At 45.2% G+C, this 19,281-nt stretch overlaps 1 pseudogene; it reads right to left on the bottom strand.

The window, feature by feature from the left end:
* Positions 1-11,352: 11,352 nt before the first annotated feature.
* On the bottom strand, positions 11,353-11,923 carry LOC135290178 (tyrosyl-DNA phosphodiesterase 2-like; annotated as a pseudogene).
* Between the last annotated feature and the right edge of the window lie 7,358 nt (positions 11,924-19,281).

Raw genomic sequence — 19,281 nt, 5'->3', positions numbered from 1 at the left:
TCACCCACTTGCTACAGGAAAGGAAAAACAAAAACCAGAAAGGGTCTAGAAGTTCAGCAGCGGCAGACTGCTCATGCTGCGTGCGGCGTGTCCCTGCACTCGGGATCACGGCTGCCCACCACCCAGGGAGTTCCTGGCTGGGTCAGCCCCCAATCCACCAGGGAAACTTACTGAACCGTTGACTCCTAGAAAGAAAGCTGTAGCAAGGGTCCTCAGGTCTAAAGATGTCCTCCCAGGTGCAAAAGGGAAGGCTGTGTCTTCTTCCCCCGGGAGCACCACCGGACAGAAATCGGTGTGCTCACACAGGGGCGTTGATGCTGCCAGAACTATAAATCCAAGGGCTGATGCCCACATGAACAGTTCAGCCGGAGGGCTTGTCCTCGTGGAGAAAAGCCCCACAGTGGTGCACCAACTGTGGTTCTCCTGCAGTCACTGAGCGTTGGAAAGACAGCCAGCAAGCTCCCTATGTGACCGAAGGGACACACAAGAGAGGCTGCCTCCTGAACTGAGGTCCTCCTCCTGGCCTGCCTCTGGGCGTGGCAGATCCTGGACAAGGCCCCAGTTGTTGACAGGCTTAAAAAAATAAAATTTTAAAGAATGAAAAGGAGGCTTATTGCTTGAGAAAATGGTAAGCCTGTTTATTACATGAGAAAAAGGCAAGCCTGCTTATTACAGAACAAACAACTTATCTCTACATAAGCCAGAGACTGTATCAACAACTTAGAGCAACGTAGCTGCAATATGGGGTGTTTCCAGGGAAACCGGCTCAGAGGAAGACCTGGCTGCGGGGCATCTCATGCCTTTTTAAAGTCTTTTCAGTCAGCTGATTGGGATGCTCAGATCCCTGCTGTGACAGGTCCATTTTTCAGTCTCTGATTGGTTTATAACTTGGGTCACCCTGGACCAATCATTTTGACATTCTTGCCCCTTATTGGCCGGTCTCTCTTCCAATCCTGGTTTGAGTTGTGGCTGTGTTTCATGATGTAATGTTTCTGGAAATTTCTCTGCTATTTCACAAAGATTGCCGCCTCATCTCTTCCCCAGTTCCACTCCCCCTCCATATATACACAACAGCACTGGTTTCTTATACAGCCCATTATAATCTGTGACTTGCATTAATAAAATATTCAGCCTTATGTAGACATTTTCACAGCTTAATGAACCATTCTATCCCTAAAAAATTTAAATTTTATTCTATTTATAACACAGTTGAGGGATGGTAGGTTTCACAGTTGAGTTGAGGGATGGTAAGTTTCACGCATTCCTCAGTGGCCCCCTGCGACTCACACTGCAGTCATTGGAGCAGAAAGGTGCCAGCTAGATGCTCCCCATGTGACCGGAGGGGGTCACTGCAGCCACTCCCAGGCTCTCTTCCTGAGAATACCCTGGTAGTGGTGCAGTCTGTGGCGTGGGTGACACAGACTGGTGTAAGCCACGAAGTCCCAAGGTGAAGGAATGAGAGAATGGGCACTTGTGTGAATGCCAAGGAAGTTTTATTCCCAGGCGGGGTCAGGGACAAGGGTCAAAGGGGGAAGGGGTCTGGCTAGCCCTTATAAAGGGAGTGGGTGTAAGGGGTGGAAACATAAGATAGCCAGCAGGCAAATGTACGGGGAGAGGTATGAAATACAATGGAAGCAATGAGGATTTACACAGGGGAGGGAGGAGGCCTCGGGGACAAATCAACGACTGGGGATAAGTGATACAGAATCTTCTTGAAAGAAAGGGGGGTGGTTACAATGAGTGGCAGCACCATAGGGATTGACACACACATATAAGGGCTTTAGGAGAGGAGCAGGGGATCAATCACTTTGAGGGGCAACCCAGTGGTGGGAAAAACAGGGGGTAAACAACTTGGGAAGCAGCCATTCTGAGGGACTCAGATGGGGGCGGGGAACAGGAGATTGAACATTCTACTAATAGAAAACAATAATGACATTAAGAAAAAACACACAATGCCACAGCCTTCCACTAAAAATCCCAACTGGGGACTTTCAAAGTGGCTCCCCACTGGGATAAAACATCTTTGTCCCAGAGGGTAGTTGGTACCCTCACTACAAATGGCTTGATGGTCACCATCTTTCACTCGGGTTCCTCTATGATGACATTTCACTTGCTGTGAATGGAGGCTGTGACATATCCAGTCCCTGAAATCATCCCTGCCACAGGCTGAAGTACCCAATTGGCTGGCCACTCGGAGCGGGCAATGATGGTAACATCTGCTCTTGTGTCCAGCCTGCCTGGGCGATGGATCTTCTCCCCTTTACAGAACAGGCCACACTCTACAATCAGTTTGCTGGAGCCCACAACCTGAGCCCACATGGTGGTAGGGTTGAGAGGAACCTGTTCTGGGCAGTTGGGTGGTAAAATAAAGGCCTGTACCATCGGAGTCCTTTTAGAAAGAAAAAACGGTGAGTCTATGCAGGAAAGCTGTGTAAGTATTTCTTCTCCTGGGTTAACAGTTTATACCTCTGGAACCACGTAAATTTTTTTAGGACCATGAAAAGTGTCCCAAAGAATTAAAATGTTTGAAGGACCCCCAGTGGACCAAGTTTTCCTGTGGGTTTTTTGAACACAGTCATTATCAAGGTGGGTAGGCAGTCTGGTTACCAGCTGGCACTGGGTTCCATCTGAAGCGCTCCATGTGTTGGATCTTCTGAATGTGCTGGGATGTCTCACAAATCTCTGTATGGTCCACCTCCCTGCTTTTGGTGGTTGCCAGTAGGTCTTGCAGGTGGGATGGTCACTCTTGATGGTGGAATGGAGCAGAGTGGCATTTGATTTGATGTCCTGTGCTCTGCTTGAAGTTTCCTGAATGCTGCTGGTGCCAGTTCATTCTCAGGGGCCATTGGTGGTTGGTGGGATGAGGGTGCTGGTCCTGGGAAAAAAGTCTCTCTGGACAGTCTTTAAAAAAATGTCCTGGTTCACCACAGTTGAAACAACAATTAGCGTCCTGATTTGCTGCCACAGCACAGGCACTGGCCATGCCTTCTGCGACCCCCTTTGCAACCGCTAAAGCGACAGTGTTCTTAGTGGAGGCATGTTTAGCATAGGCTTCAACCATTTGTTCAACGGTGGGTTCCGGGTCAAGGGGAAGGACCCTTAGATTTCCTTTGCATTCAGTATTGGCATTTACCATGGCTATCTTTATTAAAAGTTCCTTTTGAGCCTCTGGGGTCTCTACTTGCATTTCGATAACTAATTTAAGTTTGTCTATGTATTCCATAAAAGATTCACTTGACCCTTGTTTGATGTTGGTGAAGCATTGAGCAGATACTTTGTCATCAGGGGTAACAAGAAGAGACATTTTGGCAGCATTTGCAACGTTTTTTAAAGTTATCTCATCTAAACCTCTGGCTTGGTCTCAAGGCTTTTGAAAGTCACCTTCCCCCACTAATTGTTCTAATGTTAAATTAGGTTTGTTTGCATCTTTTGCATATGCATCAGCCAATTGTTTGAGATGTTTTTAGCACTGCCTTTCCCACAGCATATATTCTGCTGGGAAAAGGAGGCACCTTATAAGACTTTTCATGTCATATGTGAAACCATGAGGATGTTATGGACAAAGGAGACCAGACTTTCTTTAGAGAAAAAGGCTCTCATTTATTTAAAAAGAGCTACAGGGGACGGAAGGCTTGATATAGGCTCAGACTCCCAGGCAACAAATAAAAAAAAAATAAGTGTGTCTACCTCACATACACACTGGGTTCTCCAGGAAGCGAATTCCTGAAAAGAACCCCAAACTCTACTGAACCCTCAATTTTATAACCCCCCTTTGGGTCCAGGATTGGTGGGTTTTGGATCCATGCAGTGATTGGCTTATTTCTAGTGTTCCTATTGGTCTTTATTGTCATTCATTCCTGACCAATCATTTCCTTGGGGTGTCGAATTATTGGTTAGATCTTTCATCCAATCTCCTTCTGCAGCTCTGCTTTTATTGCGCTGACTACGTTTCTGGATGTTATTCTGCCCCTTTGGGCCATCCCCCAGCTATATCCTGGACCCTTTAGAACTTGCAAAGAACATTGACTAATCTCCTTAAAACGATAACTCCCCTTCCCAAAGTTACAATAATCAACTCAACCTTAACACAATACAAACTGAATCTCACTTTTAACAAAGTGGCTTTGAATAAATTTTTAAAAAAGTGCAAGCCTCAGCCATGGTCCTCAGCTGCTTTGCACAGCTCCTGCAACTCCAGGTAATGAAGGGATTCCCACACTGTGATGTTTGCCCCTGCCCTGTCACACCTAGACAACATAGGGAAGGCTAGGATCTTTTTCGACAGGGATGAGTTCCCTGTCCTGCCGCAGTGCTGTCTAAATCCTCTACTCCCCTGGCTCGGAGAGGAGACTGCACCGGCTGAGCTGGGGCACAGCAGCTGACAGTGGGAGGGCACTTCCCAGATGCGCCAGGGGCGTCCGGGGAGCGCCTCAGCAGAAGGCAGCAGTAAGCAGCAAACAGGCAAAGAGAGTAAAGAAAAGAGGGACTCCTCTCAGGGGCAAAGTCCGAAGGTTTATTGTCTCCAGGGGAGCCAGCCGAGAGAAGACCAGGGGCAAGGGAATACAATGGTATATAAAGGGGGCGGAACAGTAGGGTGGGGACAATACAGTAACCAATGAGGGAGAACTTAGGAGGGAACAAAATCATAATAGACACACCGGCTAGTGAATGGGGAGGGTAGTAAGGAGGGACTCTTGTTCCTGATCCAATCACCCACTGCCGAGGGGAGAACTTTCTGGAAAAAGAGAAGGGGCCAGTGGTTGACGGACAGGAACTCAGGGAGGGGTTAACAGAAGGTATCCAGGGAAACAGAGGAGGAGACAACAAACTGGCAACTCTCACATATGGGGAGGAAGGGGAATCCCAGGACTGAACCATTTAACAGGGAGGGGTAACAGAACAAACCAACTCTAATGGAACTGAACAACGCACCGCAACACTGTCCGAGTCGTCTCTGTTTGAATCTTGTGCCAGTCAAACTCATACTCAAAATCTCAATATGAGTAGGAGAAATCATTTCCTTCATCCTCGGAAGGATGGAGGGTGCCTCATGACAGCGCAGGGCTGTTTTGGGCAATTGGAGCTTGCCTGTTTGTGCAAGGCATTGGAAGCCAAGATGGGTTCCTTCCGGTTGCCATCATTCCGACTTCCAGTCCCAGTTTTGTGGGAACCAGAAGTGGAGGGGCCATCAGAAGAGGAGCTCAGGTTGGAGGGGGCGTGGATGGGGTCCACAATGGGGAAGGGTTTCCCAGTGGAAAGGGGAGGGTCCTGATATGGTTACACCCATCAAAGATGTGGGAAGGGAGGAGGAGCAGGACACAGTGGGAAGCATGGGAAGAGAAGAGGTAGACGCGGGAAAGTGGCCATTTTGTGGTGCAAGGGTGGGAAAACTTGGATATGGGGGAGACAAAATGATGGTGGGGCTGGTCACATTGTTGGCACCATCTTGTGGGGAGGTTGTACCAGTAGGATATGCAACTGAGTAAGTGGGCGTAGGGAGAAGGTTTAAGGAAAAGCCCAGAGCTGCATGGCCAGTGCCATCCTGGCAAGGGGAGAGAGGCAGTTGGGGGGGTGTCAGGGAGATGGCAGCAACCCTGTGCCAGTTGGCAACAACGACCCACCAATCTCCCCTGGGGTGAGTAAAAGGGTTTGGGATCATGGGGAGAGGATAAAGGGGAGGGGATTTTCAACTAGGGACCTGAAACTTTTCACAAGTTATCAACTGATTGAAAAATGAGGTGGAACAAAGGAAAAACCTTTGCACCAGAAAAATCCCCATTTTTTTTAACTAAGTACAACCCCTTCCCAACTTCATCCCAAAATGAGCCCAAATAAACAGAATTACAATTGGCCTTTGGAAAATGCTTAAAAACCCAAAGAACAAATCTTTACAAACTTCCCTCAGAAAACTTAAAATCTCTCACAACAAGGGTGCCCACAACTTGGATATAGAAGTCTCTTTCAGAAGGGGTAAGGTTGGGTCTGCTAAGACAATTTCTCATCCTGAATATCTCATTCCCCACCCAGTGGTAAAAAGAGAACTAAAATGAGAAAGGCCAGAGAAAGTGAAAGACATGAAAGTGAAGAACTCATTATTTTTCTTCAGGCGGATGCCACCGATGGGTGGTGGTCACCTGATGGCCACTTCTCAGGGGATCTTCTTTCCTCTCCCCGGATGGTCAATGAGGGTCCTGGTCATCACCCGTTGGATTGCCCTTGCTAGAATGCAAGGGGGTCTCCTCCAGGAATGGTGGCTCCAACAGCGACCCACTCCACAGTAAGAACTGCAGGGGGATGCTTCTTCAGGGGCTTTTAGTGCTGCATATTGGGCACCAATTGCCGTGGCAGTGTGGATGGTAGGAATGCCGCAACCTTCCTGAAGAAGCGTCTTGAGAAAGACAGCCCAGGGGCACAGACACGTTTCCAGCCATATGAGTGATGTCCAGCTCAGCAGCAAGCTCAGCAATGGCTCTTGAGGGGACACAGAGCTCTTGAGGGGACACAGAAAAAGGGACTGGAGCACTGTGTGGCAATCCAAAGAGCAAAGGCCTTTACTGAAAGCAGACCTCTCTGTGAAGGGAGCCAGGGACAGCAGCTCATCCAACAGGGGAAAAAGTGGGGTTTATATAGACATGAAGAGGAGCAGGAGCGGGGGGCGGGGTGGGGACCTGGTAACAAATGGTATAGAGGTAACTTGGTGGGGTGACAGGGAGAGAACTAGTAACAACGAATCAACACACAATTCGCAAAGGCCTCTGGGTGGGAGATTTTCTCACCCTAACTAGAAGTATCTGGTTCAACGTCTAGCCCTCCAAGGGAGTACAGCTAGCCCTTTGTTGGTTGATTCTTCAGCCCCCACAGTTAACCATGTGCAGTGAAGATAGCTTGTACTAGGCTGTTCAGGCAATTCTCTCCCTTATTTCTTATCCGCTTTACACAGTTCTTTACTTCCCTGTATGTTACTGGCTTCCATCCAGGATTTGCACCTCCTGTTCTATACTGCAACAGAGCAGCAGTTAATTTAGAAACCATCTCCCAGTCCTTCTCTTTTGGTGTGGAGTTTTCAAAGCCAGGCCTGGCAAGTGAATCAGTGAGTTTGGCCATCCAGAAAAGTGGCGACCCGTAGATCCCTGCAGTGGAGACAGGTGAGTGGAAAAGGGGACATCCACCCATAGCTAACCAGGAGAGCATATCCAACCCCAATCCAGTTCCATAAGATGGATTCAGGAATGTTAAATGTAGAAAAGAATGTATATTAATGATTTAAGTTACTTATAGCAGCTCATGAGAAGGAAGTATGAAAAGAGAACTGTAAGCCATCATAAAGTGGGCCTTTTGTAACATCCCCAATGCCTCTAATAACTAACATCTTCATGGCAGATTTTTGGGACTTGGTGGGGGTAAAGCTTTACAATTTAAGAACCAAGAGGGATTCCATGACACTTTGCATGCTCCCCACCTTCTGTGCTACATTAGAAGTATTAAAATTGGAGGAAAAGCATTGTGATCCCAGTTCCACTACCAGCTCTTTCCAACCCAAGACTGCTCCTTGTCCCTCTGACCCTGGAACTGGAACACGGGAGGGAACCTGTCTTTCTGCATGAACAAGTTATAACTATTCTGCGCTCCTGCATCCTCCTCCTTCTTGCCCCTTGGACTACCCTGGAATGGGATACACGGTAGAGAATAACACTAGTGTGCATAGATGAAGCCTGGGTTATACCAGTTACTCTGCTACCTCCACTGGGGCAAAATATTGGGGTTCATGTTTATTTCATTAAGTTCCTGTTCATTCTCTTGTCCCCACCATGTTTTCCCCAAGTTGGGATGCATTGTTAAAATGAAACAAGAGCTATATTTTTTTTTTTAAATTTCAGCTACCATTATTGTGTGTTAGATTTTTCCCAGGGAAATCTACCAGGATTATGAGGATATTTACTTTCTTTACCTGTTAGGCTAGCACTCTTGGTATAACACCAGTGAAAGGAAAACACCTCTCTTAAATTCAGCAGGAGCCAAAGACTAGTAAATTAATCTGCTATCAAGCTCATAATTTGATTTCATTATGTATTGCATTGATACAGTGAACTGATTTACTCATTTAATTTTAATTATGACCTCAATTTGACCATTGACTCGCTCAGTCTTTATTTTTTCCAGTATAAATGTAGCATATTAACTCACTAATAGGTGCTCTTAAGTGAACTGGGACTGGCAGCTCTGGGACTGGCAGCGTGCGGCGCCGCGGCAGGGCTCAGTGTAATCATGACAGGGACCAGCATGCCAGCTCCCATCGCTAGCATGTCCCCTAAAACCTGTCGCAGGTTGTCACTGTGCGCCCTTTTGTCCTCCAGCTTTCCCTGCAGGTCTGCAATATGGAGTTGCAGTATCTGCTCTAGCGGTTTCAGGGATTTGATTGCCGCTGTCCCCTGGCAATGCCAACCAGCTTTTTCTTGTACAGTGGCAAATAGAGCAGCACCAAACACCACCCAAGTGGAAGATTTCTCCTTCCCTGGCTTGGACTTGGCTTTTGCCCAAAAGTCTGAGACCCAGTCTGTGAGACTTTGGACACTGTGCCAATGCCCCCTAGCCCACTCCAGTCCAGACACAAAGGTTCTTGCTCTAAAAGCTTCTAAGAAATCCAGGAAGGGGGCAGATGGATCACTGTACCACTCCCCTGTCACAGCACAAGCACTCATTACTACTTGTTTCATAGTTATTGGGCAGAAAACTTCTGGGGAGGGTCACACCTTAAATCTTATATTCTTTAAGTGCCCAAACTAAGCACCCCCCAAAAACACACAAAATATTTTCTTTAAAACACACACTGTAAAAAAGAAGGGGAGAAACAACTTCCTGAGAAGGGTCACACCTTAAAACCAACCCTCAGGGACCCCAAAAAAGCAGTCCTTGTGGAAAAGAGGACACTCATTTGCAGTCCAAAGATTTATTCTAGGGATGAGTCAGGGATGAGTGCAAAGAAAAGGGGTCCAGCTAGGGTTCTTAAAGAGAGCTGCTCCAAGGGGTGGGAACATTGCACAACCATTGGGGAAACACTTGGGGAGGAGTATGGAAAACCATACTCCTTGACCATAAACCTTGACAAAACCAATAGAGTTAACACAGGGGAGAGGAGAAGCTCCAAGGACAAAACAACTGTTTGAACCTGGCGATCGACATAGAACATTCTGGAGTAAAATGGGAGGGTCTGGGTTGACAGGAGAGGAGGGCAGCAAAACTTGGATTGACAGGGCCATACAAGGAAAGGAGGGGAGGAACAGGGAGATGGATACACTTAGTGACAGCCAAGTGGCAGGAAAACTTCCAAGTAAACAGCTTGGGAGAAACCATCAGGAGGGGATAAAACAAGGGCACCTGGACAGAACCACTGTACCAAAGGAACATTGAATAACCAGCTTCTACAATGAGACCACTGCAAAACTTATAAAAACACACTGCCACAGTGAGATAAGAATTAGGAGAAAACACTTCAAGGGCAAAACAGACTAAAAACTTTGAAAGGATTTTAAGAAAAAAATTATTAACAGAATTACAAAAGAATAATGAGAAAAAGAATAAACCTTTAGAAAACCTTTTCTCCCCACTCCAGCCCTTCCTACCTTCCCACCGACAGTGCAGGGAAACAAAACATGGGATTTTTAGTCAGTTTGTTACTTCTAAAGATCTTTCTTCAGTTAGCTTAGGGAGAGGAGTCTCTTTTGCTGTGTCATGGGGTGTTTCCCAAAAGAGACATTTCATTGTGAACTTTTCCAATGTGTGTGTTTTAATTTTCACAAATGGCAGTGCCACCCAACATGCTACAATGTGAGCCTTGCCATGGGCAAAAAACAGTCTTCTGACAACAGTCAGAACAGTCTTCTGTTTTTCCATGGCCATTAGTTCAGGGGGTGCACTTTTTAAGGATGAGCTGTGCTAGTATAAAAGCAAGAGTCCTCTTCCTCTGTCTCTGAAAGCAAGGGTTTTCTCTCTCTGTTCAAGCCTCTCACCAGATCACAGCTTCTCAGCATCCACACATTCCAGCCTGAGCACACTTTTCTCACTGGCTGTGGGTGAATTCTGCATCCCTCCATGCACTTCATGAATTACAGAGAAATAGTTTGTTGTGTTATAGTCCTCACCAGAGCTTGCAGAAGAATTTCAGCTCTGAGACTTGGACCACCTCCCCACTCCCTCCTTTGCACTGACCTTAGTGTCGCCATGATCTTCTTGTGTGTCTTCACCTTTTCTTTCTCTCTGATTCGGGAGAGAATTGGTGTCTGTAGATTTGTCTCTTATCAACTTCTACCTATCAATTGAAAAGATTTTATAGTGTTCTGCAGCATTGAAAAGTTAATCTCGTCTGGACTTCAGACTGGGGAATCACTTGCTGTGCCTCTCACTGCTGATCATGATGTCCCTCCCCTGAGCAAGCCACACCAGCTGCCGGCTTTACTCCACACCTTTTATTCATGTGAGGAACCAAAAGAGAGAAGCTGCTGTTACCACTTTTGTCTTTCTGTCTGCAACATAGCTGGCTAAAAGTGGCCAAGCAAATGAAGTCCATTGTGAACCATGCTGAGATTGCCATGGCTGCGTGGCACCATCCAGGTCACACCAATTTCAGCTGCGCAGTCCTGGCCACGTGGCTGCTCCTGGATTGGATGAGGGATTGAAATAGCAGACTGCAGTTTTGATTATATCTGTATTACATATACAACATGCAGTTATATTTAGCAGAGACAGACCCTTTCACTCACCTCCTGGGGTTCTCAAGAGAGGAGACTGAACTTTCTGAAGTTACCCATTGCAGTTTCCTTTTCCAGCCAAAACATCCTCCTGGCCACTGGGTCACAGCACAAAGTACATTGACATTCAGTATCTAAAGCATGAAGAATTGTTAGATAACTAACTATCGCTTGTTTTTCTTTGAATTTTCTCCTTCAAAACACTGGTAGCATTAATAATCAGTCAGTTGTTAAATCTCGGATGGTGGCAGCTGCATGGTTGCTTGTGGTGCCAGGGTAGCTGCTGGTGGCATGGCCTGATGCCAGCACGGGGTCCAGAAACCACGTCCAAGAAGGGGGCCTGGCTGGCCGTGCTGGGAAGGGGCCAACAGCCCCCACCACCACCACCACTCCAAGGGCAGGGAGAAAGAGAGGTTCCTATGGTTTCTGTCTTAAATATATTATCATAGAAGTGTTAGTAGCTTTTGTGATTGTCTTATCGGTGTGCCTATTCTCAAAGCTAGCTGGTGATTGGTTTTGCCAGGCATGGAGGAAGCTGCTGGCAACTCCTCACAGCAAAAATCACTTCTGTCGCTGGCTTCTTCCCTCCTCACCAAAAACAAGCTATTTAAAACCACCACATATCCCCTTAAAATATAAGAGTGGTGGACTTGGACTCCTGCATTTAGTTTAACACTATTTGCAACTGCTTTATACATTCCTTAGAGTGTTTTTAGTACTCTCCAGATGAGAGGTCTTAAGGCAATGTTTAATGCCAGGTATGTTCACATGTGAAACGGAAAGGTTTCTCTTCATGGTAGTTACTGGAAAAGGTATTATCTGATGTTTCAGCAACTTCACTCTTCATTTCTTTAACATGATGAGAGCAAAATACTCATCTATGTTACCTGGAATAATAGTGTAATTGCCTGGCTTCATCTGGAGGAGAGAGATGTGGTGGGATAGCCTCCTGTAAAAGTGCAAGTGTATAAAGCCAGGTATGTAGAGAATCCTCTAGATCGATCTTTCATATTTTCTAGATCCAACCCATCAATGTTCCAGGTGATCAGTGAGAAGTTGTTGTCATCTTTTTGCTGTGAGACTGCCCTGGCATTGCTTGTAGTTGCATCTGCAGTGAGGTCAATATAGTTCCCTGTGTCCACCTAGGCCAGGGCTGCCCTACCTGCTGCTGCCACCAATTAAAATGTCACGTTTCACTGTGGGAATTGCGAGAAGTTATTTTAAAAATAGATGGTCAGGCATAGCAATGGGGCACAAAGACACACGGACCTCCTTGCTTGTCCCGAAGGTTGTTTATTGTAACAAATTAAACACTTTTATAGTCTAACCTTAACCCAAACAAGCACGCATTGGTTCCCTGCCACTGCAGTGTCACTGTTCATGTGTCCCTTTATCCAGTCAGCTCTGATCCATGCACCTCCCCAGCCAATCACTGCCTCATGCATGAGCACATGCCAGCCATACAATCTGATCTCTGGTTACAGGTTTGTACCTTTCTGCTAGCCAAACCTTTCCCAGAGTGCTTACTGTAGACCAAAGTGAACAGGATTTCTTGTCTCAGACAGTCAGGAAAGAAATTAAGCCAAACGTGGCAAGCATTGTATCTGAGAACCATTCATTGGTGACAAAAAAAAATAAAATGAAAATGTGTTGCCTTACTAAAGAGGGCTAGAAAGGACAGAGCAAGAGGAAGAAAATGGGAGGGAGAGACAGGGGAGACAGAGGGAAAAAGAGGGCTTTACCACCAGGGGCTGGGGAGAGCTCTCAATGCTGCCTGCCTGGGAATGACTCCTGTGGTGACAGGCGACTGGACACAAGGCAAGGGAGCGCTCAGGCAGGAGGTCCAGAGGCCTGGAGAGGGTTGCAGTGAGGATCATGGTGGTGGTCAGGCTCAGAGGTGGGCAGGGCTGGATGCAGGTGACTCAGGCAGGGACGCAGAGATGAAGCAGGCAGGGTGTTGGTCATGGACACAGGGAGGCAGGACAGACACAAAGACAAGCAAGAGCCAGTGAGGGCAAGAGACCCAAAAGGTAGGCTGTGGCCAGGGCAAAAAAGACTCAAAAGCTCCCAGGGCTTATGACACTGTGACTTTTTATGCCCCTGGCTCCTCCCAAAGTGCACCTGCTGACAGGATTGCTGGTCCAATCCAATGTCCCACTGTAGTCCATTGGTAGAGACGTTGTGCCATCCATTGAAGAGTGTCTTTGGAGGGTTCAGTGTCTTTGGTGTTCCCCTGCTGACTGCCTGTCCCATGTGAGATATGAACTGCTGCCAGACAAAGTCTCCCCAGAGACAAGGTTTTCCTCCATCTTCTCCTAGCTGCCTCCTTGGCATATCACATGTGCAACCCCTCTCCCACACGCCTCTGATAACCAGGGTTGAGACAAATCAAAAGTAAATTGACTTCTCACATCATCCTTTTAAGTAAATCCATTAGGAGTATACAGAACTGTTTTATTTTGCCTGTCGGCAGTGTGGGTCACGCGTTCTGAAGAGACAATTAACCTGAAGTGAGAAATTTGCAAGCACCAAGTTATTGCACTGAAAAGTAAAACCAAGGTCTTTTCACCTTATTATGTAAGACACTATAAAACCTTCAGTTTCTTGCTGAGAATTTTCAGAGCAGAGATGAAAAGATAGGATGAAATTAACAGAAATGCTGAAGTGTGGGGTTTTCTTTTTCTTCTTCCCTTTCCTTCTAGGATACCAGTGAATGAATACAATTCCACTGAAGGCCCATATGGTGGCACTGTTTGCTGAAGTCTTTATTTCACAGGCTGAAGGACAAATCCTACAGGGAGGAAAAGAGAAGGAAAAGGACAATTCTCACTAATGGAGCTTTTCATGTTGCAGTGGTCAAGTGACATGGTCAAGCCTCACTTTTATGTGCCTGTACCATCATGTTCTTTTCAGTTCCATTCTCAGGATTCCTGCACAGGGAGTATTGATCTTTTTATTTCTCCTTTTTTTTTCTTTTTTTTTCAGTTATGGCAAATACCAGAGACTAGAAAAATACCTATTTTTAGATGAATACCCAAGTGTGGGATAATCTACAGATATATGTGTATATGTTGCATATTCTTTTTTTTTCCCTATCAGAAACATGATAATACTGCACTAATTAAACTTATTAATATTCCTGAATAAGAACTCATAAATTTGAAATGCAGATGTGCTGAGCACATAGCTTGAAATCTGTTGTTTATTGGTTCCTATTTTATACCTTAAAAACCATTCAATGTGCTCCTACTTGGAACTGCTTTGAACACACTTCTGCTCTTTCATACTTTATGCAATAATTAAGAGTTAACATATCCCTTTTTCTTGGAGGGAATACAGCCCTTTAAAGTCACTGAAATTTAGTCGCATCACGTGAGATAGCTGGTGGGGAGATTCAGGTGACTTAATGTACATGTCCAGAGCCTTTAGAGGCCATGGGGCATCCAAGACCCTCCTCCGGGAAGGACACAGGAAATCTGGGGCACCCAGAGTCCCGTTGGAAAGCCTATGGGCAGCTAGTGGAAAACCACAAGGGATTATCTCTCTCTGAGTGTTACAAGACCTTTGTGAAGTAGGATGCCTCAGCCTTTGAGGAAAAGGATTCAAAGGCAGCTCACGTATGTCTGGCACTGGGGTAGGAGCTCCTTCCAGCCTTCCCTTCCAGGATGTATTCTCCTGTCCATTAGTTTGGTGCTGCCTTTGGAGCTCTTAAGACCCCATGTCTCAGGGGAGGAAAGAGTGGTAGGAGTTTTCTGCTATTTTATTTAATAAAATTGTTAGAGCCAGAGTCAGAACAGGGGAGGGTGGGAGCTCATGGCTATGAGGAAGGGACAAGAAAGAAGGATAGAGACCTCTTTTTCTGGCAGCAATAGCCCTTTATGGCATTTTGTACCATTTGAATCAGCATCTCTTTTTTTTTTTCACCCCCCAGAGGGCTCTGGTGCTCTCTCCAGCAGGTCAACTGGCTGTTTTCAGGCCCCAAGCCAGCATCTCTTCCCCAGATATGATGTGGGAGGATATTTGTCATCTCCCTCATCATGGCCTATACATAACCAAACTTTGTGGTGCTGGGTGAGTCATGTGGATTTGGAAGATGGGGTTCAGCTAGTTTTACATGAAAAGTATCCCACAACTAAAATTGCAATTAGGTATGCTGGGACTCTGAAAGCATCAGCAAACTTTGGGCACCCAAATCCGGATAAACACTTGTGAAAGTCTTTCTGCAGTCCTTTGCAGAAAGAGATATGATAGCTCAGCCTATCCTACCCCTCTTACTTCCATACTCTCTCCCTAAAATACTCCCAGTTAAGTAGGGATAGATGTCATTTGCTGTTGTGCAAGTTTGACTGAGTTTAGGATCCCCTTCCTAATCAAGCCATTAACTTTTAAAGATGAAGCAGAGAAGAGCACAATGTAACGGCAATAAAAATAATTAGGGTTGGAAATGAGTCTTTGTTGCTGTCTGGAAATTTGCAGAGGAAACCTGAGTTTTGACATGCACTGTTATTGTCATGCTGCATTGATATTCAGACTGATGGTTGCTCAATGAATCTCTGTCTTCTTCTTTCAGTATAATGTGAGACAAATTTGCACAAGATGAGAATATTTACGTGTTCAAAATGCAGACTTCCAACCTGATACTATAAGAAAGGAAGTTTGTAATTGAAAATTAATTCATACTGGAAAGTATAGTCAATAGACAATTACTGAGATACAGCTTGTGTTTATTGCTTGAGGAATTTTACACAAGATTTATAACAACTAAAACCAATTACCTTTACATGTAAAGAACAGTCTAAAAAGATGAAACTTAATTAATGTAGAAGCCTTCAAACATTCTTTATCTCCTGCAAATAATCACGAACCAAATAGTAATTAAAAAAAAAGTATGTGAAAGTCAGCATGTTATTTGTGTGAAAAAAGATTACAGAAAAATTCCCATATTGTACACAATTCTTGTCTTATTAGTTTTGCAGAAGTGTGGCACAGTCATTTCACTCCAGAAGAGTAGGTGGTGAAAATTTGATATAACATTTGTGAAATTGAAGTCAAGTAGGCACAATTTTTTGTAATAGTATTCAGGTGCACTGCTGCCTCTTCCATCCTGTGTCTTGCTCTCTATACCCCTCTGAAAACCCCAGAAATGTGGTGGTTACATTCTTCATGCAGAGACTTTGAAAGGAATTTCCCTGGATGTATTAATTCCCATTTATGGGAGAAAAATATTTGACTCTTGACCCAATTCAGAATCAATATCCTGTTCAGAGCTCTGACAAGAAATTACTTATAATATCAAAATCAGACTCATACCAGAGGCCACTCTTCAACCACTTTCTCCTGACCTGCAGTCATGTTCATCAAAAAAATTAAAGTATTAAAAATACTTCACTGGGACAAGTTACAGTGGGGTTAATTTTCCTGTCATTGAGAGGATTATGAGGTACCTTGGAAAATGTTTATGTGGAGTGCTGTGTCCAGGTCTGGCTCCTCAGGACAAGAGAGACAGGGAGCTCCTGGAGTGGGCCCAGAGGGCAGCAAAGATGAGGAAGGGCCTGGAGCATCTCCCTGCCGAGGAAAGGCTGAGGGGGCTGGGGCTGCTCAGCCTGGAGAGGAGCCCCAGCTGGGAGGGAACCCCATCCCTGTCTGTCCCTGTCTCAGCGAGGGTCAGAGCAGGGCCCAGGCTCTGCTCCAGGGCCCAGCAATGGCACCGGAGCCAGGGCAGGGACTGAGCCCAGGAAATTCCTCCTGGATATGAGGCAGAACTTCTGTCCTGGGCAGTGACAGGGCCCTGAACAAATTGTTCAGAGTGGTGGGGTCTCCCTCACTGGGATACTCCACACTCCTCTGGACACAATCCTGTGCCCTGTGCTCTGGGGTGGCCCTGCTGGAGCAGGGAGGTGGGACCAGCTGAGCCTACTTTGGTCCCTTCCAGCCTTAACTGATTCTGGATTTCTGTGATGCATTGTGTTTCAAAATACAATTTCAATACTTTTCCTTCTAAGAAGAAATTTTTAAAAATCTCAAAGACAAAGGATCTTAAAGACATAAAGCCAAAGGAGTCATATCAACCAGAAGTTTCAACACGAATTACAGAAGATGGTTCAGAATATGAAGACCACCTCAGCATAGCTGGAGACCAAGGGCATTGGCCAAATTGGAATTGTATTGAAGAATGGGAAGGTGAAGCCTCTTTCTCCAGAGTCCTGGATTGTTTGTTGTCCACACATCCACAACCAAATGCCTGCTGGGTTCCGGTCTTGAAAGATGCTTTCCCTCGACTTTGTTTCTGGGTACCACCATTTTTATTCAGATTTTGGAGAAGTCTTTAATTTTTTTTCCCATTTGTTTTGTGACTCATATACTGAACACATCTTGGCAAGGCAACTGAAGGGCCTTTGGCATTAGTGCTATTGGGTTTTTTTCTTCTTTCCTCTGTGAAAGGCAATAGTTTAAACTCTCAATGACTGAAATGCCTATTTCTAACTGTGGTGTGTGTTCAAGATAAAATATGGAACACCTGTGCAATGGTCTGTAGAAGTCAGACAGGATAATGCAATTATTCCCTTTCTTTCCCATTTAAAATCTGTGAAATTCAACCTGTTGACTTCAGCCTTTTGGTGACTTAATATTCTTGTAGTATTTTCCGCTCTGTCCAAAAATCTGAACGGTACATCCAAAATGAGGACGGTGAAAATTTTCTTCTCTTCCTAATTGTTATGACCACAATTATATTTTAGATATGAATTTTGCTCTTTTTGCTGGTTTTTTTTTTTTTTTTTTTTTTTTTTTTTTGTTGTTGTTGTTGTTGTTTTGGGGGGTTTTTTTGTTTGGTTTTTTTTGGGGTTTTTTTTTTGTGGGTTTTTTGTGTTTTTTTTGTTTGTTTGGTTGGGTTTTTTTTAAAGAGGACTGATATGTGAATAAGTGGATTTTGCCTCTTGCTTAAGAAGATGAAGATCTCCTGTCTGAAACCCTGTGAGTAAAAACGTGGTCATTGCAGGGAGATTTTTCCTCCAGGCACAGGGAAGAAAAACAATGAGAATTGCAGTAATTTTCACTCTGGAGTGCAAAGAAGCTGCAGATTAGTTGTAGAGAGAGAAGTGTGTGTGAGTGGAAATTTCCCACTGATCTTCCCTCTTAAAATTATTTATGAGTTTAAAGAATAATTAGAATGGGAGGAAGAAAAGCCACAAGAAGATTTATTGATCTGTTAGTGTAGAGCTTGGGGTTTGTGCTGCTTTTTCCAGAGCTGCAGCAATCTTAGGGTTTATTTTAGATGCTGAAAAGGCACCTAAATCTTTAACACCTAAACCAAAACAGTGACCCAGGAGAGGGAAAAATAATATGCTGAGGGGAAGTGTAGTCTCCTGTGATTGTTTTACATGTGTAAAAAGTGCAGAGCTCTCCTGTGGAAGTCACTCTTCCCCTTTCTCCTGTGCAAGTGGGGAATCAGGACCTGATGGCAGGGCAGATTTGGTGCTTTGTGAGCAGTTTTGGGCACAAAAGACAAAACGTGTGCGTGGGCAATTATGCACAGACCTCCTGGGTGACTTCTCAGCACTTGATTACACTTTAATTATTTTTGTGATGCGAAAGTGAGCCTATTCTCCTGAGGAGAAAGAACTGCTTCTATTAATCTATCAGGTTATAGCAGGGGATCAGCAATTAGCTGTGTGCTTTCTATTCTGCTATAATTATTAATAATGAGCAGCCTACAGGAGCTGTGTTTTCCGCAGCAAATCCCATTCCATCCAGCAGTCGGATGGGTTGTTTTGGTCATGGTTTGAGAGATGGATCCAGGGGAATCTGAGCTGAGCTGAGCTGAGCAGAGCCTGGGCAGGCAGCTCTGCCTGGTGCATCCCCTGTGACGTGGTGGCACCAACAGCACCAGTCCTGGGAAGGGCACAGACAGGTTCAGAGGAAGCTGCCAGCAGAACACAGCCCACCGCCTGATGAAGGAGCTTCCTTCCTCAATTCCTGTCTCTGCTATTAGCAGCACAGATGGTCTCTCCAGCGGTTAAATGTGCCTTCACTCCCTTTTGGAGAAAGCAGAGGGAGAGCATTTTGGGGGTGGATCGTAAGTGCAGGTCCTTTTACTCCCCAGTCATCTGCCAGCAGATGGGGGGTGGATGATATGTTGAAGGTTGGACTCGATGATATTGCATGTCTTTCCCAACCTCAGTGATTCTGTGATAGGTATTCCTATTACAGGACCATATTTCGAGATACCAATGACCTGTCCAAAATTTATGCAGCCTTATTTCTAGCCCAGATGCCTACAGCCATGCCTCACAACAATCTCAGGGAAAACTATTAATAAATATTTCTCTTTTTTTAATAGGCAAAACCCATTCTTCTCACTGTTTTACTGCAAACATGCCATTACTCAGAATTTCTCCAAGAGAGGCTGAAGTGCCACTGGGCAAGTAACATCAGTATCAGAAATTGTATATGTTGGGTCTGAAAAATGCTACATGGGCAAAAGAGATTTTGGAAACTATATTTTTGACACCTCAATTTGGCTAGAACATGCCTCTTA

This window comes from Passer domesticus, chromosome Z, assembly GCF_036417665.1.
Source record: "Passer domesticus isolate bPasDom1 chromosome Z, bPasDom1.hap1, whole genome shotgun sequence".
NCBI classification, from domain to species: domain Eukaryota; kingdom Metazoa; phylum Chordata; class Aves; order Passeriformes; family Passeridae; genus Passer; species Passer domesticus.
This window is presented reverse-complemented; position numbering and strand designations above follow the sequence as displayed.